Source organism: Bombina bombina, chromosome 5, assembly GCF_027579735.1.
Source record: "Bombina bombina isolate aBomBom1 chromosome 5, aBomBom1.pri, whole genome shotgun sequence".
Lineage (NCBI taxonomy): Eukaryota > Metazoa > Chordata > Amphibia > Anura > Bombinatoridae > Bombina > Bombina bombina.
Genome location: NC_069503.1, coordinates 206,388,724 through 206,411,608, shown reverse-complemented (window position 1 = coordinate 206,411,608; position 22,885 = coordinate 206,388,724).

The following is a 22,885-nucleotide window of genomic DNA, read 5'->3' as shown; positions in this document are numbered from 1 at the left end:
GGGGCTGATAAATTTCTTTTACCCTTACAGGTAAAGAGAGGTCAGAAATTAAAAACTTCTGAAACACTAATTTGCCTCTCCCATAGAATACAAAATCTGGGTGTCACAGTAACCTACACTCCTATGGTGAATATTGGAACTGTTCCAATACATATTGTTGTGCATAACATGACCCCACAGGATATAACATTATCCAAGGGAACTACCATAGGATATGCACTGAAATCAAGTTATTACACTTTTGGATTCCAGAATAATGTAATTGGGCTAATACCTGAAGGATATTTAACTGAAGAACAATTAATAGAACAATCCTTTGCATCCATACCAGAGGGTCTATTTAATATTCAGTCCATTTATCCCTTCAGCTCAGAGGAAGGCATCTGTAAAATTGAAGAAGCCTCTCTAGTGTTTGATCAGCCAATCAAACAGCAAGATTACCCCAATACCCAGAGTCATGGGAGCAATGTAAATTATAATCAAGGGGATCTCACCTCTAGACTGGAAGAAGCCTATGAAATAGGACAGCCTGAAATCTTTCCAGGATTTCAGCAAATAGTCGAAGAGCAAATATCCTTAGCCAATGTCTGTTCTAGCGATGATGAACGCCAACAGCTGCGAGAACTCCTGATGGAGTGCAAGGATATTTTTGCTAAGGATTCTTATGACTGTGGTACTACAGACTTGCACATTGCAAGAATACAAACAGATCCCGATGCACCACCTGTATTTGTCAAACAATACAGACTTCCCTTAGCCTCATATGATTCTCTTGCAGAGATCATAAGGAATTTGGAAGAAAGAGGTATTATCAGACAGGTGCACAGCTCTTATAATAATCCTATTCTAGGTGTCCTTAAGCCCAATGGACAATGGCGTTTGTGTGCTGACTTAAGACAGCTAAACAAACGAGTATACATGTCTGGCTGGCCTGTGCCATATATTGACCAATGCCTAGCACAAATGCAGGGATCCAAAATATTCACTGCCATTGATTGTGCGCAGGGATATTGGACCATAAAGGTACATGAAGAGGACCAATATAAGCTAGCATTCTCCTTCCAAAAGGTCCAATATGCATTCCAGAGACTTACATTTGGATACATAAATTCTGGACATGAATTTGCTGTATTCATGCATAAGGCTATGCCTGACGCACTGGAAAGGGGGACCTTATCTTATGTTGATGATGTTTTAATCAAAAGCACAGACTTTGAAAAACACATCGCAGAGCTTAAACACGTCCTCAGCCAACTTAAAAGGGCAGGTGTCAAATTATCCCTGCAAAAAGCTCAATGGTGCCGCACTCGTGTAAACTTCTTGGGACATGAAGTTACCTCTGACGGATTAAATCCCCAGAAGAAAAAGGTGGAAGCGATAGTGAATTCTAAAAACCCCACTAACTTAAAGGAATTGAGATCATTCCTGGGTATGACAAATTATTCTCGCAAATTCATTGATAATTATGCAGAATTAGCTAAACCACTACTACTTCTCCTAAAGAAAGAGGTGAAATGGCACTGGAGTGAGTCTCAAGAGACAGCCATCAGAGAGCTGAAGAGAAAACTCACTCAAGCACCTTGCTTAGCGTACCCTGAAGGTCGCAAACCTTTCTACTTAGAAACAGGGTACACAGATGTAAGCATGAGTGCTGTTTTATACCAAAAGCATGATAATTTGAACAAAGCCATTGCTTATGCGAGCAAAAATCTATCCCCAGTAGAAATAAAGTTTAACGATTGCGAAAAAGCCCTCTTATCTACTGTATGGGCTCTACAAAATTTCCGCAGCTATATACAGGGCGAGAAAATTATTGTAGAAACGGCCCACCAACCTTTGCTATATTTGCAAAGTGAGAGAATAAGAGATGGGAATTTGTCTAATAGCCGCATAACAGCGTGGACTCTTTCCTTGCAAGGCTGGCCATTAGAAATTCGCTACAAGCAGAATAAAAAGAATCCAGTCGCACAAGGGCTTGCTGAGCTCCACGACTGTACTGCTAGAGATCCTGGGGAAGAATTATCAGAAGATGATTTTCTGGAGGAACAATTGCTTTCCCCATATAAAATGTACAATGAGGACCATTGTCAAACATTACCTTGGGTATATGTTGATGGTTGTTCTTACCATGCCACTATTGATAATGAGCGCAGATTAGTCGCTGGCATTGGTATAACTGGGGCAAACGGATTCTCAAATATATCTGTAGGTTTCAACATTGGACCAAGATCCAGTCAGGTTGCAGAACTAACTGCTGTTTTCAAAACCATTGAAATGGCTATTGAACATGGTATTCATGAATTTGTGATCATAACTGACTCAAATTATGTGCGTGACAGTTTTGTTGAATACCTGCCAACTTGGAAAAGAAATGGCATGCAGAAAAGCAATAACAAACCAGTCAAGCATGGCAAGTTGTTCAGCGAGATTGATAATCTGGTGGTATCCAACGATTTAACCATACACTGGAAAAAGACCAAGGGTCATTCCAGAGTTCTAGGTCCTGATAAGGAAGGCAATGACCTTGCGGACTCATTAGCCAAACAAGGAGCCATAACTGGAGAACTCCTTAATATTGACCATTTAATGGGTGCAATTCAGGTAGAAGCCATTACCAGAAACCAGGCAAAACAACAGAGTGAGCCTAACTTGGTACAATGGAGTCAGGATTCTCCTAGTGAGGATCTGATCACTAGTCAAAAAGAAGACCCCATTGTAGGCATCTTCTATAAACACATAGAAGATCCTGAAAGCAACCCCATCTCAAAAGATGATTGTATTGGCAAAGAAGATCTGAGAATCTTAATAAAATCTAAATCACAATTCAAATTACAGGATGGTTTGTTAATTAGAACCTCCAAAACTGGCATCCAGCAGTGGGTATTACCCACCAAGTTCAGAGGTCTAATGCTTCAACATGCCCATGATGCTCCCACATCTGGTCATCGCGGTGCCAAACTCACGTATGAAATATTACGTGATTACGCTTTTTGGCCACACATGTTGAAAGATGTTCAAACCTACTGTCAAGGTTGTTTAATCTGTCCACAGTTCCAACCCACTGCACCAACGCATAGAGCACCATTGCAGAAAAGGGGGATGGTAATGCCATGGTCAGATATACAAATTGATTTCATTGGCCCGGTAACAAGGTCATCAAGAGGTAACAAGTACATGTTAACAGTGACATGCCTGTTCACTAAATGGGTAGAGTGCATTAGTGCACCTAACAATAGTGCTGAAAAATGTGCAGCATTGCTCATCAACCATGTATTTTCCAGATTTGGTTTGCCCCAAAGAATCGAATCAGATCGGGGGACCCACTTCACTAGCGAAGTGATGACCAAAATGTGGAAAATACTAGGGGTTAAAAGAAAGCTCCATATTGCTTATAGAGCTGCCTCAAGTGGTGGTGTAGAGCGTTACAACCAGTCCATTGTTAAAATCCTCAAAAAGTTTGTGAGTGAAACAGGTAAAGACAGGGATGTAAAACTACCTCTAGTCTTAATGGCATTGAGAGCAACTCCAAGTAGTGCTACCAAGATGTCACCTTTTGAACTGATGACTGGTAGAAGAATGGTTCTACCTCAGCATCTGCTGTACCGTACATCAGACCAAAACTTGATAAATGCTGCCAATACACATCAATATGTGGAAAACCTAAGAAAGCACCTGCAATATGCCTTTGCATTTGCTCAAAGGAATTTAGAAAGAGCCGCAACTGCCACTAAAACCTATTATGATCTCAAAACATCCAAAAAGGAATATGAAATAAATGATAAAGTTTATCTTTATAACTTTGGAAGAGATCAGGTTAGGGAGAAGAAATTTCTTCCCTCATGGAAAGGTCCTTTCGTCATTACTGACAAAAGATCTCCAGTGGCCTATAAAATACGGATCCCCAAAAATGAAAGTTTCATAGATAAATGGGTCCATATCAATCAATTGCGAGCGTGTCATCCAAGATCCCAACTACAAGTCATAGAGGAAAAATGAAGTGTCATATCCCCAAATGAACTAAAGACATACTGTAGTTCAAAGATGCCTAGCTGATAAACATGAAGACTCAAAATCGACAGACTATCTACATAGAAGACTGTCTATGAGGTATACGGTTGATCTTCATCAAATACCACTGACTTTAAGCCAATTCAAATACATGTGTCCTACATCTATTTGAAGTTGGAAGGGGGATTTATGTCAGAGTATATGAATATTGTGATGAATATTACATATGTGTACATATATATGTATATATATATATGTATATTTTATACACTGTATATGTTAGATAAGACCTCAGGATTAATTGAACATGAGTTTGTTGAACACAGCTTCTAATACACGTCTATCAGGATTGACGATCAGCACAGCCTTTTGAAGCACGACCCCTGTAGTGTAAAACACACAAACATTTCTTTTCTAAAGGAAATAGCTCAGTAACCCTATTCATTTGACTATATATGCAGATTTTTATAACTTTAGAACATTTGGTGAGGTGAGAAAATAATGTGTTCAAGGACCCCTTTGGAATTTGACACGTGTGATACAACAGTTCTATCTCACTGAATCTCTATTTGAAGACGTACTGCAAACCCCCATCTTGGGGGAAGGTGACACAAATAAAATTAAATACATTTTGCAAGGAGAACAATGCCAGTTTTCCATGTATGTTTAGAATGATTCATGATATATACAGGTATACCCCGCTCATACAGCGGGTTAGGGACCGGAGCCCCGCTGTAAAGTGAAAACCGCCTTAAAGTGAAACAAGGCAGTTTTAGCTTTCTTTCCACTTGCCAGTGTGTTTAAAAACTTGAAAACATGTTTGAACTAGCATATATTAGGGGTGCAGTAGTGCTAAGTTTAGTTTAACACTCGCACAGAACAGTATTCAATAAATACTGTACTTGTAAAATAGTGACAATTACTGTAGTAAAATTTGCCAAACTATAGCACTGAGACACAGATTGCACCGTAAAGCTGTAAACAGAGTGAACTGCGCATAACAAAATGATGCCAGTCACTTTTCTCGCAAACTCACAATGATTACAGCACTATTTCATAATCCTTGGAGGTTGAACTTCAGCTCCACAAAGCGCTGTATTAGCGAAACGCTGTAAAGTGAAGCGCTGTAAAGTGAGGTATACCTGTATATTGAAATTAAGCACATTGTATTAAATAGATAATTGCTGCAGGGGATATTTATATAGGAAATAAATTCAGATATACATAGAAATGATATATATGTTTTGAAAACATTAAAGATCTTACTTAGCCTCTGTGTTTTTAAATAAATATTTGTGGACCTGGAAAGAAATCATTAATGACACTTATTACTTTATTTCAGATGGAATGCCGGCATGAAATGAAATATCATATCATATGAATGTGCAATAAATGTTTATAACGTTTCAAATACATCTTTTAAAATATAATGCTAGATGTATTTGATGTTTCATATCAAAACGATCAGGAAATTAATCTGATGCCGCTTCACCTATAATTGATATTGGGAGAGACTGGTGCAAGAAATTATGGCAGTTATTATACATTTTAAAGAAATATGTTTTAATATATAACTGTATTTCTTTGTCATGCTGCATTTATTTGTACTGTCTAATTGTAATGCTGCCACCCGATGTTATGTTGCGAGAACTACAGCCAGAAGGTTCTTTCTGGCTGTTAAAAATGAAATTTCCAAGGGCCAATCCGATTTAGACTTCCCAGATAACCAATGGGAAGGTCAGCTCCCGCAGGGCCACCCACAATTTACCAATGATGGAAAACCAAATAAAAAGTGAATGCAATAGAGAGAAAGGGGACAGATTTTCTGCTGAAGCTAAAACTTGTAACTGGTTCCTGCTGGGCGTGAGATACCACTTTACTTGAGCAAAGCTAATCTACCTTTCTCATTGATTGCGATATACACTTATTGGTGATCTGAGGTAAAATAATTCCTACCAAGGAATATTGGATATCGACTGCTTTTTACTTTGGTAACGTATTCAAGGTTTTGTAAGATAAGTTATATGCATAGTCAATTTGTATTTAATTGATTTAAAGAAGCAGTGTGTTTTTTTTTGTTTTTTTTTAAGTTAGCATTTCACAGCCTATATATGTATATTGTTTAAATCTGTGTCTGATTGACCAAGTAACTCATCTATGCAAGTTCTGATATTGTCAGTTAATTTTGTATTAGGATAAATTGCAGTTAAATAGCAGAATATATATATTATCCTATTGTTTTATAAACACTGTTTAGAATTATATTGCTTGGATGTTAAAGGTTTTTAGTCCCATTGTGTTAAATAAATAAAAGGCTGAATTGTGAAGGTATATTTTTCTGGGTTTTGTAAGAAGGATAGCATATCTTAAGAGTTGGTTTTAACGCATATAAATTTTGTTTCATTTCCTTTTATTGCGAATATACTTCAATATGTTTATGGATATTAACTAAATAAAAGAATTCAGATATTTATATTAATTGTATGGTCTAGTAGATGCATGGTTGATTAGGGTTTCAATTTTTAAGGAAAATTAATATAAGATTGTGTTTATAACCCTGCCATAAACTGATATATTATTTGGATAGCACTACTAAGATTTTCATAAATATACTGACAGTTAGGACTGGCCAACGCTGCTTTTTTACCCTAACGCCAAACTCGTAATCTAGCCGTAAATGTTTAAATCACATTCTTTATCTGCACATTTAAGCTAAGACATGCTACATATTTTTTTGGAGCTTAAACTAGACATTTGCGGAAAGAGACAATGACATGGTTAAATTGCATTCTTTATCTGCCCATTTAAGCTAAGACATGCTACATATGCATATTTCGCATAAACCAGACATTTGCTAAAATAAAAAAAAAATGGTTAAATTGCATCCTAGAGCTGCCCATTTAAGCTAAGACATGCTACATATTTGTTTGGAGCTAAAACTAGACATTTGCGGAGACAATGACATGGTTAAATTGCATTCTCTATCTGCCCATTTAAGCCAAGCCATGCTACCTATGCGTATTTTGCATAAACCAAACATTTGCTAAAAGAGAAAGAAATGGTTAAATTGCATCCTAGAGCTGGCCATTTAAGCTAAGACATGCTACATATCTGTTTGGAGCTAAAACTAGACATTTGCGGAAAGAAACAATGACATGGTTAAAGCGCATTCTATAAATGCCCATTTAAGCTAAGACATGCTACATATGCGTATTTCGCATAAACCAGACATTTGCTAAAATAAAAACAAAATGGTTAAATTGCATCCTGGAGATGGCCATTTAAGCTAAGACATGCTTCATATCTGTTTGGATCTAAAACTAGACATTTGCGGAAAGAGACAATGACATGGATAAATTGCATTCTCTATCTGCCCATTTAAGCTAAGACATGCTACATATCTGTTTGGAGCTAAAACTAGACATTTGCGGAAAGAGACAATGACATGGTTAAAGCGCACTCTCTATCTGCCCATTTAAGCCAAGACATGCTACCTATGCATATTTCGCATAAACCAGACATTTGCTAAAATAAAAACAAAATGGTTAAATTGCATTCTCTATCTGCCCATTTAAGCTAAGACATGCTACATATCTGTTTGGAGCTAAAACTAGACATTTGCAGAAAGACAATTAAATGGTTAAATTGCATCCTATAGCTGCACATTTTGCACATTACACAAACAACTGTTTTTTAAGACTACAGTGGCAATTGTCTAACTAATTAACCATGTTGTGCACAAGTACTCACCAACGAGCCACCCAGGTGGAATCTCCCTGCCCTCAAACTGCCGCCACAGGGACGACTGTCTGAGGATGCGGGTATCATGACAAGCCCCGCCGAAATTCGCACACACCTGCATAATCAGCATTCGTGCGTAAGAAACAAACTGCACGTTGAGACTATGGAAGTGTTTGCGATTTCGGAAGGGATGGTCATGTTCAGGAGCACGCAGCGCAATGTGGGTGCAATCTATTGCTCCCAAGACATTGGGCATTCGAGCGATAGCAAAGAATTCCCTCTTCAGGCGCCTCCAATCACCATCATTTTGAGGGAATCCTATGTAACGCTTACTGACTCGTACCATGGCGTCCAGAAAGTTGTCAAAAACCACAGAGAAAGTACCCTGAGCAAGCCCATGCATGTACCCCTCTCCAGATTGAAAACTCCCGGAGGCCAGGACGTGTATGCAACTAAGCATCTTGGTCATACCAGGGATTGCCGTTGCCATACGTCTACGTGGCTCCATTTGAGTTCTAAGAACATCGTAAAGGCCAATGAGCTGTTCGCGATTGTGCCTATACTTGTCATAAACCTCAAAGTCACTCATGTTGTCCAAGGTGGGCCTCACCCTGTGAACAGGAGGACCTCGAACCAAACGAGCCCTTTGTCTCTCTTGGAGCCGCCGAGCCCACCTGATTCTATTCAATGCTACTTGTGCAGCAGCACCAGCAGCTTCTAACTGAGCATCATCCATATTTGCCAAGCTAAGCAGCACAAAGCCAAACAGCAGAGCAAACGCACAAGGAGTAACAAGGTATGCAAAAACACAAAAGCGATTTGATACAATGTCGATCACAAGGGACGCTTTGGCCATGTTGTTTGGGGGATTTATAGTGCAATTAGTCCAATGGTAGCGTGTTTGTAATAATTGCTGATTGTATACACTTGTTTGTATGTGAGCGGTGCAAATGCTTTCAAAGTGGGCATTTTTTTAGGTGTTTGCTGAAATTTTGTTTTCCCCCAATGAATCGCAATGTGAAAGTGTAAAATATAACATATACAGTGCATCTTCGTAATGTTTGTTCATATGCGTAATTAATACTTAATAAACACGATGTTATAGTAAAAAGCACACGTCCACACTAACATGAATGAATCTGATCGATCAATGTTGCTGCAATATTGTTTGTAAACGATAAGTAACAGCTGACATCTCTAATATTGTATATATAAGTGATTTGCGAGATGTCAATATTGTACGCGTCCCATTAAAATCGCAATAATAATGAAGATCTTCCGGCTGACATCTCTAGTATTGTATATATAAGTGATTGGTGAGATGTCAATATTGTACGCGTCCCTTTAAAATCGCAATAATAATGAAGATCTTCCGGCTGACATCTCTAGTATTGTATATATAAGTGATTTGCGAGATGTCAATATTGTACGCGTCCCATTAAAATCGCAATAATAATGAAGATCTTCCGGCTGACATCTCTAGTATTGTATATATAAGTGATTTGCGAGATGTCAATATTGTACGCACCCCATGAAAATCGCAATAATAATGAAGATCTTCCGGCTGACATCTCTAGTATTGTATATATAAGTGATTTGCGAGATGTCAATATTGTACGCGTCCCTTTAAAATCGCTATAATAATGATGTTCCAAACTCTCATTTACGTATATGTAGTATTGTAGTATTGAGTGCTAAACTTCTGAAAGGGGCGGTACAGTCCTAAAGCTGTAATGTGTATGGTTGAAGCTTCTAATGACGTCATCATATTATCAACCTGCCTGTCTAGTTATCAAATCCTCATTCTGTTGTTGTATTTTACTACATTGTTATTGTGTGCTGATTAAAAATATAAATGTGTGCTTTGTGGTTGCGTGAAGCGTGTTATGTACATATACGTATATATTGTTATTCTCTCCCACATATGCTGACTATTTTAAAGCAGTATAGCATTGTTATTCCTTCCCAAAAAGTGATAGCTGTAATCTGTTCTAATGATGTTCTTATTGTACGTAATTCCTAATAGTATATTCTGAGTGAATCGTGATGTTAAAGGGACAGTAAATCCATATTTTATGTTTCATGATTCATAGAGAGAATCTAATGTGTTTTTTGGGCATAATATCAATGCACATGTATGAGTGAATGAGAAAAGTAATGTATGTGCATCCATTAATGATCATGTGTTAAGCCTATGTAGATATGCTGTTCATGCAAGCATATGAGTTGAATAAATGAAATGCTATAATAGAGGTAAATGAGACGTGTTTCCAATTGTCTACTGTTTGTGAATAATGAAATGTTCAAATTATTTTTATGTCCGTTTAAATATGATGTAATTTATTAAATATATTTCGTATTATTGTAGTTGATGTAATGCAAATTTCTATAACAATTTGATGTTTTAGTGAATTTCACACAAGTAAAAGCCATAACTCCATAGAGAAATAGTCATTTATTGATCTATTTGTCATAGCGGTACTAACGCAAGAAAGAATGAGTTAGTTTCACAATTTTAATGCTGGTATTACGAGTTTTCTTGTCTACGCTTTTTCCGTGCGTTAGGTAAATCTGCCTGTCGCGTGCACGAGCACGTCTTCCCCATAGAAGTCAATGGAGGAGAAAAATGTGTGTAGAAATAAAATCCAAGACTTGTTTTGAGCATAAAGTGAGTGAAAAAGTAGCTACATTGTGTTAAATTCCTAATCAAAATCTTATTTGTGTATGTAATGTGCTGTATATTGTTTGTATGTATCGATTAGTGTATGTATGTGATAATATTTGTAGTTAGATGTAGCTATATGAGTGTCTGTTCCCGTCTGTCTATGTAAGTCAATGGAAAATGGTTTTGTGTGCCTTTTTTTTCAAACACCCGAGATCTCGTAACTTTGATCCGTTCTATTTTGACCTGAAAATATAAAATCTTAAAAATAAATATAGTGTAGTGTTTGTATGAGTGTAAGTGTAGTTTGTGTAATGTTTTTTTTGTGATTCGTGGATGTTTTTGTTCACGGTATATGTTAACTACTGGGTTTGGGTTGACGTTAATGATTTCAGCAGAGACGGATATTTTTGTTGCGTTAGGGAAACTCGTAATACCAGCGGGCGTTAAAAAGCAGCGTTAGGACCGGCCAACGCTGCTTTTTTACCCTAAGGCAAAACTCGTAATCTAGCCGATTGTTTGTATCTGACTGCTTGATATTATACAAACCAATTACAATGTATCACATCTAGATACATGATTATCAGAGGAATTATTCACACACCTATAGCGATATATTGGTATCTAGAGAGTTAAAGTGTTTTTAAACGTGTATGATTGAATAGTTAAACCAAGATAAAGTATGACTGGTTATACAATCGTTCCTGTATTATTCAGGGAGAATTTCTCTTATACAATTGTAGGGGTAAAGCACTCTTTTTTGTTACAGACTTTGTAACTCATTTTTCAACAGGAAGGAGCCGCCTGCGTTCATGGCAACGGCAATGGGAAGCGGAAGGAGCGCCCATGGCAATGGCCACAACGGAGCAGGCTGCGTGACAGTGCTGTATTGTTGGAATCCACGGGTGTCAGCACAATGTTATCTATATGGCTCACATGAACTAGCTTCCTCTGTTGTGAAAAGCAAATACAAAAGCATGTGATCATGGTAGGGTTGCCACCTTTTGCCCAGTCAATTCCTTGGCACTTTGCATTTTGGCGTGGTTGGGGTGTAACTGGGGGCGTGGTTGAGGCGTGACTGGGGGTGTGGATTCCCATAGCCTTATAAAATATATTTTACCATTTTTGTTCTGCCATTAAAGGATATTTTACACAGTGTTATGTGTTAAAGCACGTTTATGTACTTTTAAGGACACAATAAAAAATACAGTAAAATTACCTCTTGGTGTCCTAACAGAACAGTTCTGATCACAGGGCCTGAAATGGAAAACTATGTAACCACTCAAGAATAATATACATGATTAAGGTCTTCATATATATATACTGTGTGTATATATATATATATATATATATATATATATATATATATATATATATATCCATTCCCAATAGTATGTGACTGACAAAGTGGTTCAGTAAAACTTGACCCTTTATTCAATGAGACATCTGTCGAGGATACCAAATAACAACATAATTTTACACTGTTGTTTTCACACACACTGAAATGCCGACCTCCTTTCAGACACACTGAAGCGTGTTTTCTGAGCGGCACAAGAGGCGACGATTTAAACCAACATTAATCCTTCCTTACCACGGCTCTCATGCATTCTCCCCCATGCTGCAGCCGGTAAAGGTCGAAAAGCATTTTCGGGTAGAAAACAAGGTGAAATCTGTCTATTGGTCAGTGAATGCAGTGACACAAATCCCACTAGTCAACCAGTATTAACAGAACGTCATAGCTTCCTGAGCAAGAACTAATTCTAATGGGTTACGAATCTCTGATTGGCTTTTTGTTTGGGTTTAATTCCAATTGCTGCGTATTATTATAATATTGGTATTTAAAATACACTACATGTAGGAGGAGTCCGGGACATTTAGAGGATGACCCGGGATACAGGACATTTCTCCTAATGCCGGGGTTGTCCCGGTGATACCGGGGCAGGTGGCAACCCTAGATCATGGGGATGTCTTTAGGGACTTAGAAACAGACAGAAATTTAGAGGTTTAAAGGTTATAAAGTATGTTAATAGAACCATGTTGGTTGTGTAAAGCTGGGGAATGGGTAGTAAAGGCATTATCTATCTTTTTAAACAATAACAATTTTTTTGTTGACTGCCCCTTAACTTCAGGACTTCAGATATTGCAACCACACTAATTTCTTCTCCCATAGACCTCAATGGGGTGCGCTGTTCTAAAAAAACTAAATTTATGCTTACCTGCTAAATTTCTTTCTTTCCGGATATGGAGAGTCCACAACATCATTCAATTACTAGTGGGAATATAACTCCTGGCCAGCAGGAGGAGGCAAAGAGCACCACAGCAAAGCTGTTAAGTGCCACCCCCTACCCATAATCCCCAGTCATTCTACCAAAGGGAAATGGAAAAGGAATAACACAAAGGTGTAGAGGTACCTGAGGTTTAGTAAAAAAATAACTGTCTTAATAAAGGGTGGGGTCGTGGACTCTCCATGTCCGGAAAGAAAGAAATTTATCAGGTAAGCATACATTTTGTTTTCTTTCCTAAGATATGGAGAGTCCACAACGTCATTCAATTACTAGCGGGATCCAATACCCAAGCTAGAGGACACAGAATGAACAGGGAGGGAGAACAAGACAGGCACACCTAAACAGAAGGCACCACCGCTTGAAGAACCTTTCTCCCAAAAACTCAGCTGAGGCAAAAGTATCAAATTTGGAAAAAGTATGCAGAGAGGACCAAGTTGCAGCCTTGCAAATCTGTTCCATAGAAGCTTCATTTTTGAAAGCCCAAGAAGAGGAGACAGCCCTAGTGGAATGAGCTGTAATTATCTTAGGAGGCTGCTGTTCAGCAGTCTCATAAGCAAAATGAATTATACGTCTCAACAAGAGGGAAGTAGCAGTAGCCTTTTGACCCTTACGCTTTCCTGAGAAACAAACAAACAGGGCAGAAGACTGGCGAAAATCCTTAGTCGCCTGTAGGTAGAATTTTAGAGCATGCACAACATCCAAGTTGTGCAACAGATGTTCTTTATGAGAAGAAGGATTGGGATAGAGAGAAGGAACAACAATTTCCTGATTAATATTTCTATCTGAAACCACTTTAGAAAGAAACCACAATTTAGTACGAAGAACCACCCTATCCGCATGAAGGATAAAGTAAGGTGAATCAAACTGCAAAGCCGAGAGTTCCTAAACTCTCCGAGCAGAAGAGATAGCAATAAGAAACAAAACCTTCCAAGATAGCCACTTAATATCTATAGAATGCATTGGCTCAAACGGAGCCTGCTGCAAAACTTTAAAAACAGGATTAAGGCTCCAAGGAAGAGCAACAGGTTTAAACACAGGCGTGATTCTGACCAGGGTCTGACAAAAAGATTGAACATCTGGCACATCTGCCAGACGCTTTTGTAACAAAATAGATAATGCAGAAATCTGACCTTTCAGAGAACTGACTGACAACCCTTTCTCCAGACCTTCCTGGAGAAAAAACACGATTCTAGAAATCCTGACCCTACTTTTATTATTATTATTATTAACAGGTATTTGTAAAGCGCCAACAGATTTCGCAGCGCTATAAATATATTTGGTATACAGGATAACATTTATAGGGATCAAATGGGTAGAGGGCCCTGCCGAGAGTAGCACTTTTGTAGTCGGCTCTTATGAAGGCGATCTACAAACAGCTGGGCTCATAGGCTTACATTCTAAGGGGTTCAAGGGGAAAGCGATGGAGTTAGGAAGGGTTAGTGTTGGTTGTATGCATCCCTGAATAGTAGAGTCTTTAGGGAGCGCTTGAAGCTGTTAAAACTAGGGGAGAGTCTTGTGGAGCGAGGCAGGGAGTTCCACAGGATGGGGACCAGTCTGGAGAAGTTCTGTAAACAGGAATATGAGGAAGTAACAAGAGAGGAGGAGAGTAGGAGATTGTGAGCAGAGAGTATCTGGAGACAAAACCTGAAATGTAGTGGGGAGCAGTGCAGTTGAGGGCTTTATACTGTATGTCAGCCTGAGGATTTTGTGTTTAATCCTGGAGGCAAGAAGAAGCCAGTGAAGGAATTGGCAGAGAGGTGCAGCAGATGAAGAGCGACGTGTAAGGTAGATGAGCCTGGCAGAGGCATTCATTATGGATTGTAAAGGAGTTAGGTGGCAGCTAGGTAGAACAGAGAGGACGGAGTTGCAGTAGTCGAAACGGGAAAGGATGAGAGAGTGGATTAAAATCTTAGTTGTGTCTTGTGTAAGGAAATGTCTAATTTTAGAGATGTTTTTAAGGTGGAAGCGACAGGCTTTAGCCAAGGACTGAATGTGAGGAGTGAAGGAAAGGTGTGAGTCAAGTGTGACCCCAAGACATCGGGCATGCTGGGTAGGGGTAATGATGGAATTATCAACAGTTATAGAAAACTGGGGGGTGGAGATTTTGGAAGAAGGGGGAAAAATAAGGAGTTCAGTTTTGGAGAGATTTAGCTTAAGGTAGTGAGAGGACATCCGAAATGAGATATGAGAAAGACAGTTAGTGACACGGGTAAGTAAGTAAGGAGGTAGGTCTGGTGCAGAGAGGTAGATTTGGGTGTCACCGGCATACAAATGATATTGAAACCCGTGGGACTTTATTAAGGAACCTAATGATGAAATGATGTATAGATTGAGAAGAGGGGGCCTATCTATCAAGCTCCGTATGGAGCTTGAAGCCCCGTGTTTCTGGCGAGCCTTCAGGCTCACCAGAAACACCAGTTATGAAGCAGCGGTCTAAAGACTGCTGCTCCATAACCTGTCCGCCTGCTTTGAGAAGGGATTGCTGCAATTCAACCCGATCGAATACAATCGGGTTGATTGACACCCCCTGCTAGTGGCTGATTGGCCGCGAATCTGCAGTGGGCGGTGTTGCACAAGCAGTTCACAAGAGATACTGGTGTAATGCTGAATGCAGAGAGCGTATTGCTCTCTGCATTCATCGAGGTCTGTCGGACATGATCCGCAATGTCGGATCATGTCCGACAGGCCTTTCATAAAAAGGCACCCAAGAAGTGGACTGAGGACAGAGCCTTGAGGTACCCCAACAGAAAGTGGTAATGGGGCAGAGGATGCTCTAGAGAAGGCTACACTAAAGGTATGGTTAGATAGATAGGAAGAGAACCACAAGAGAGCTGTGTCGCAGATGCCGAAGGATTGGAGGGTTTGGAGCAAAAGAGGGTGGTCAACAGTGTGTCAAAGGCTGCAGACAGATCTAGGAGGATAAGCAGAGAGAAGTGGCCTTTGGATTTTGCTGTAAGTAGGTTATTGGTTACCTTGACAATTGCTGTCTCTGTGAAGTGATGGGGACGAAATCCAGATTGCAGTGGGTCAAGAAAAGAGTATAGTGTAAGGAAATGGGATAGATGTGCAAATACTAGCTTTTCAAAGAGCTTTGAGGCAAGAGGACGGTAGTTGGATGGAGAGGTTGGATCAAGGGAAGGTTTTTTAAGGATAGATGTGACCAGTGCATGTTTTAGAGATAAGGGAAATATACCAGTGCTGAGGGAGAGGTTAAAAATGTGTGTGAGTATGGGGGTGAGGGTAGAAGAGAGAGGGGAGTAGCTGTGAGGGGATAGGGTCGAGGGGACAGGTAGTGAGGTGGGAGGACAGTATAAGGGAAGAAACTTCTTCCTCGGTAACAGGGGCAAGAGAGCTAAATTTAAGGATATTTGGGTTTTGAATTATTGTGAGCTTTTGAGGGGTGGGAGATTGGTAGTAAGTTGAGAGGTGATTTAATTTCTGATGGAGTCAATTTTGTTATTGAAGTCGCTGGCAAAATCTTAAGCTGAGAAAGAAGTTGTATTATGAGGTGGAGGTGGGCGGAGAAGAGAGTTGAACGTTGAACAAAGATGTTTTGGGTTAGAGGAAAGAGTAGAGATGAGATTAGAGAAGTATTGTTGCTTATAAAGTTCAAGGGCAGAATAGTAGCATGAACTTGTAGTGAAGAAAGTCAGCTAAACTCTGAGATTTCCTCCAGTGTCGCTCAGCAGTACGGGAACATCTGCGTAGGTACCATGTCAGAGGAGTATGCCAAGCCTAAGGATGAGAGTGTGGTTTCTAAGCTATGGTAGGAGGGGCCAGGGTGTCAATGACCAATGTAAGGGTGGAGTTATAGTGGCAGATAGATTGGTCAGGGCAGGAAAAGGAAGTGATGGAAGAGAGGAGAGGTTCGAGAGAGCTAGCGAGCTGTTGATGATCTAATGACTTAGTGCTTCTGTGAAGTTTGGTGTAAGGGGTAGAAGAAAGGGGGGTTGTAGGGAGGGAAGTGATGTTGCAAGTTAGGAGATGATGGTCAGAAAGAGGAAAAGGAGAGTTTATGAAATTTGCATTGATAGCTGAAAATCAGATCAAGGGAGTGACCAACTTTGTGAGTGGGAGAGTCAGTCCATTGTGACAGGCCGAAATAGGAAGTGAGTTGCAGAAGTTGTTTTGCAGAGGCAGTGGGATTGTCAAGAGGGATGTTGAAGTCACCAAGAATGAGGGTAGGGGTGTCTGAGGAAAGGAAATAAGGAAGCCAGGAAGCAAAGTGATCTAAAAATTGAGTTGGGGAGCCAGGGGGCGGTATATGACTGCAACACGTATAGAGAGGGGAGAAAATAAACGAATCATGTGTGCTTCAAATGAAGAAAAATGTGAGGGAAGAGAAGGGCTATATTTGTTGAAAGGTGCAATGAGAGGAAAGTAAACTACCTACACCACCTCCTTGTCTATTGCCAGACCTAGGAGTGTGGCTGAAATGGAGACCCCCATGTGACAGTGCAGCAGTGGATGCTGTGTCTGAAGCAGAGAGCCAGGTTTCTGTAAGAGCCAGAAGGTTAAGAGAGTGGGAGATAAAGAGATCATGGATAGAAGTGAGCTTGTTGCAAACAGAGCGAGAGTTCCAGAGTGCACAAGTGAAGGGAGTGATGGTTTTAGATGCAAGAGGAATGAGATTAATGTTACCAGAGTTTTGTTTTTGGAGTCTATTGAAAGGCACGCGTGGATGTGCAAGACTAGGAAGTTGTATCGAACCAGGATTAGGGGAGATGTCGTCAGCAGCTAGTATGAGCAAGAGGGAGAGTGACGTGAGGTGAGATGCAGATTTGCAGTAATGAGACTGTTTTCGGGCTGAAGTGCAAGGGGAAGAGAGAGTCTTTAGGAATGTGTAAAGTTCATGAATACAAAAGTAAGGTGAGGTTAAGAGAGATGGGCTGATGACCAGTGCAGGTGGTGAGGGGGAAGGAGTAATAGAATAAATTAGTTTGTTATAGAGACAAAAGGTAGCAAAAAGGAATGTGAATATAGTGAGCATTATTACAAACTAAGCAAACAGTGAATAAAACACAGTGTTACAACAGGACTACTCCAAGAGTAGCCCTTAGATTCACACCAATAAAGGTATTTACGCCATACCTTATGGTAAATTTTTTGAGTAACAGGCTTGCAATCCTGGATCATAGTCTTAATGACCGACTCAGAATATCCACGCTTAGACAGAAATAAGCATTCAATCTCCAAGCAGTCAGCTTCAGTGAAACGAGATTTGGATGGAGGAATGGACCCTGAGTTAGAAGGTCCTATTAGAATTACCGATGCTCTCTCCTGTTTGATACGAGCAATAACTTGTGGAAGGAGCGCAAATGGAGGAAACAGGAATGCTAGACCGAAATCCGAAGCAACCGCCAGAGCAACTATCAGAGCAGCCTGAGGATCTCTTGACCTTGAACTGTACCTTGGAAGATTGGAATTCTGCTGAGACGCCATCAGATCCAACTCCGGCACCCCCCCATTTGAGGGTTAACCTGGAGAACACCTCCAGATGGAGAGCCCACTCCCTGGGATGAAATGTCTGTCTGCTCAGGAAATCCGCTTCCCAGTTGTCCACTCCAGGAATGTGGATGGCAGATAGACAACAATTGTGAGCTTCCGCCCACTGGATAATCTGCGCCATCTCCTTCATGGCTAAGGAATTCCAACTTTCTCCCTGGTGGTTGATGTAAGCACTGAGGTGATATTGTCCGACTGAAACCTGATAAACCGGGCTAAGGACAATTGAGGCCAAGTCATCAGATCATTGCTCTCAATTCCAAAATGTTTATGGTGAGAGCAGACTCCTCAAGTCCATAGTCCCTGCGTCTTTAACGAGTCCCAGACTGCTCCCCAGCCTAGCAGGCTGGCGCCGTGGTCACAATCACCCAGGAAGGTCTCTGGAAGAATGTTCCCTGAGACAGATGGTCCTAAAAAAGCCACCACGGAAGAGAGTCTTTTGTCAACTGGTCTAGATCCGAATGGTCTCCGTTCCATTGTCTGAGCATGCATAATTGAAGAGCTATCAAATGGAATCGAGCAAAGGGAATGATGTCCATGGAAGTGACCATCAGACCAATTACCGCCATACATTGAGCCACTGATGGCCAAACAGTAGACTGTAGAGAGAGGCAAGAAGAGAGAATTCTGGATTTTCTGACCTCTGTCAGGAAATGTTTTCATAGATAGGGAATCTATTATGGTCCCTAAGAAATCCACCCTTGTAGCTGGCACAAGGGAACTCTTTTCCAGATTCACTTTCCAACCGTGGGAATGTAGAAAAGACAACAAGATCTCTGTATGAGAGTTTGCATGTTGAAAAGATGGCACCTGAACCAATATGTCGTCCAGGAATGGCGCCACAGCAATTCCCCGGGAGCTGATCACTGCCAAGAGAGCCCCAGAACCTTTGAGAAAATTCTGGGAGCTTTGGCAAGGCCAAACGGAAGAGTCACAAACTGAAAGTGTTTGTCTAGAAAGGTGAATCTCAGGAAATTGTGATGATCCCTGTGGATGGGAACATGAAGATGCGGGTCCTTAAGGTCTATGATCGTCATGAACTGACCCTCTTGGACCAAAGGAAGAACTGGTTTCCATTTTGAAGGACAGTACCCTGAGAAACTTGTTGAGGCACTTTAGGTCTAAAATGGGTCGAAAAGTTTCCTCTTTTTTGGGCACCACAAACAGATTTGAATAGAATCCTAGACCCTATTCCTTTACTGGAACTGGAACAATCACTTCCAGGGAGGAAAGGTCCTGAACTCAGTTCAAGAATGCCTCTCTTTTTACTTGGTCTGCAGATAATCTTGAGAGGTGGAATCTGCCCCTGGGAGGGAAAGTTTTGAATTCTATTTTGTAACCCTGAGGTACTATGTCCCCAGCCCAAGGATCTGGGACATCTCGTCTCCATGCTTGACAAAACAGGGAAAGTCTGCCCCCAACTTGATACGATACCGGCCAGGGGCTGACCCTTCATGCTGACAGACTCAGCTGAGGGTTTCTTTGATTGCTTCCCCTTATTCCAAGACTGATTGGGTTTCCAAGAAGACTTTAACTGCTCCTGCTTGGAAGAGGGAGAGGAAGACTTTTGACCTTTGAAGTTTCCCTCTGCTTACAACACCGGAGCTAAATTTACACAAATGCTCAAGCAGTCTGTCAGTTAGCCTTTCTAGCTAAGCAAGCAAAGAAAATCAACTGCCAAATTTTAAGCTGATACATAAATCCCTGTATAAAACATAAGTCCCACACACATACTAATAAAGTATTTTAACAAAATTAGCCCAAAGAGGAAAAACGTCCCAATAAAGGGCAGATTAACTCCTAGGGGTATAATTATTAATGTGCGAGCGGACATGATACGATGTAGCGTATCATGTCCGCTGCACATTGATAAATGCCGACAGCATAAGCTGACACCATTTATCATTGCACCAGCAGTTCTTGTGAACTGCTGGTGCAATGCCACCCCCTGCAGATTTGCGACCAATCGGGCGCTAGCAGGGGTATCAATCAACCCAATCGTATTCGATCAGGTTGATTTCTGTCTGCGGCCTCAGAGCAGGCAGACAAGTTATGGAGCAGCGGTCTTTAGACCGCTACTTCATAACTTCTGTTTCCGGCAGGCTCGCCGGAAACAAGGGGCATCAAGCTCCATACGGAGCTTGATAAATTGGTCCCCTAGTCTCAACATACATAATGTGCCTGCCCACTGCCAAAGAGAATCCTGTATAAAGGATTTTAAAAATGTGCCCATCTACTGCATATGAAATATTCTTCTGAAGTGCAAGTCTCCAAGACCTAGAAGACAAAAGCACTTACTTGCAGTCTAGCTGTCCGGCAGGACGGCAGATCACAAGGCGTGAAAGGACACATACTCCTTACAGAGACCTATAGAAAAAGAAAGAACAGAGTAACCAACTCTGGCTTTCTGTACCATGGGCAGCAATGTGTTAGGAAACAAAACAAAGACTACCTCACAACTTCCTAACTGCTTAAAAGCCACCACTACTCTACTGAAGAGATTGACGTGGACTCAGCTAAACCCAAATCTTTGCTTGTAGAGAAAAGTACCAGAAAAAGGAATTAATTTCTTCAGACACCAAACTTCACCTCCTCCATTGACAGAGGCTGAGAATGACTGGGGATTATGGGTAGGGGAGTGACACTTAACAGCTTTGTTGTGTTGCTCTTTGCCTCCTCCTACTGACCAGGAGTGAAATTCCCACTAGTAATTGAATGACGTTGTGGACTTTCCATATCTTAGGAAAGAAAAAGACACTTATCGCTAGTGTGCTAACCCGACACTGCTTTTGACCAACTGCCCTAAACCCGAAGGTAGTTATGCATCTTTTACATTTCAATGTTCTTCACAAAGAAGAAAATGTTTCTTATTTTTAAATATATATATATATATATATATATAATGATTTTTGTTTTAAATATGTGTCTATGTATGAATAGAAAGGGCTGCAAAGTGTGTATGTGTGTGTATATATATATATATATATATATATACACATGTATAGAAAAGTCCAATAGAGTGCACTCTCATCTATAAGTCGTCTGCCAGACAGGGTGCCAAAAGGTTAATATTCACAAGAATGAGGTGATGCACTCGCTGGTCATTTCAAACAGTGATATTTAATGTGCTATTTAATGTAACATTAAATATCACTACTTGAAATGACCAGTGAGTGCATCACTTCATTCTTCTGTATATATACAAGTGTATATATGTGTTTATATGTGTATATATCTATGTTTACTTTTAACTTATAATATGCACTCTAGTTAGCGCTAGCTAACCAATCAACAGCTAGCTCCCAGTAGTGCATTACTGCTGCTAAGGATTGGTACATATCCTTTTTAACAAAGTTACCCAAGAGAAGAATGAATTTAAAAATCACATGCTCTTTCTAAATCATAAGTTTAATTTAATATTTCCTGTCCCTTTAAAGGGATATGATACTGAAATGTTAAAGTACTTGAAAGTAATGCAGCATGTAAAATATCATCTAAAAATCTCTGTGAAACATTTTTTTACCTAAAAACTTCCACAGTAGCCTCTTCCCTTTGTAAAGGCTATAAGCAGCCAATCGGGATGCTAGTCCTAGGGCTTGCAAGGGAACGTGCATCTGGCATGTGGGCACAGTCATGCTATTTCCGTCCTCAGTTAATGGACATTTACTACGAAATATTGCGAGATTTCAGAGAAGGGAGCCCTTGATTTCTACTCTGCTGCCTGTAGGCCCGTGGCAGAAAATAGCTGCTGATTTGTTTGAAATGCCCCAGAAAAAGTACCTAGTAGTGATTGACTATTATTCCAGGTATTTGGATATTGCACCCTTGAGCGAGATCACAAGTCAAGCCGTTATCACTCGTCTCAAGAGCTTGTTCACCCGGTGGGGCATACCAATGGAGTTAGTGAGTGATAATGGAATGCAGTTTGCTTCCACGGAGTTCAGTTCTTTCAGCAGTGAGTATGATTTTGTCCATTCTACGTCGAGTCCACATTACCCGCAGGCCAATGGAATGGCTGAAAGGGCAGTTCAAACAACAAAGTTCATTTTGAAGCAATAGGAGCCGTACCTAGCTCTCTTGTCCTATAGGGCAACTCCCATTCAAGCCACGGGTTTTAGCCCGGCACAGCTGATCCTAGGTCGTCAGATTCGCACCACTTTACCCTCTGTGGGTGTCTTCCAGCCAACTAGCTCTGTTCCTCGGGACGAGGTCCTTAGAAGGGATGAAGAGGCTAAAAGGGGCTATCGATTCTTCTACGACAGGAAACACTCTGTGAGGCCCTTGCAGGAGCTAAATATGGGGCAAAGTGTCAGAGATAAACTGGATGATGAGAAGAAATGGAATACGCCTGCTACGGTAATTGGACGCTCTCCAGAACCAAGATCTTATGTAGTCCTTACTGATGGAGGGAGAATCACACGTCGAAATCGAAAACTTCTTCAGTCAGTACCTGAGAGTTTGGGACTGGATGCCTCAGGACCACTGCGAGTGGGATCCCCTGTTTTAAGAGGGGTGCCTTCCCCTCAGCAAGATCACAGTGGGGATACTTCTTTGCTTCCAGCAGACTCTCAGTCACCTTCTTCTGTATCAGAGGACAGTTCATGTAAAATGACATAAAGTGGAAGAGTGGTGAAACTTCCAGTCCGATATCAGGATTAGCACTAGTTAGAGCAGTGACCGGAAG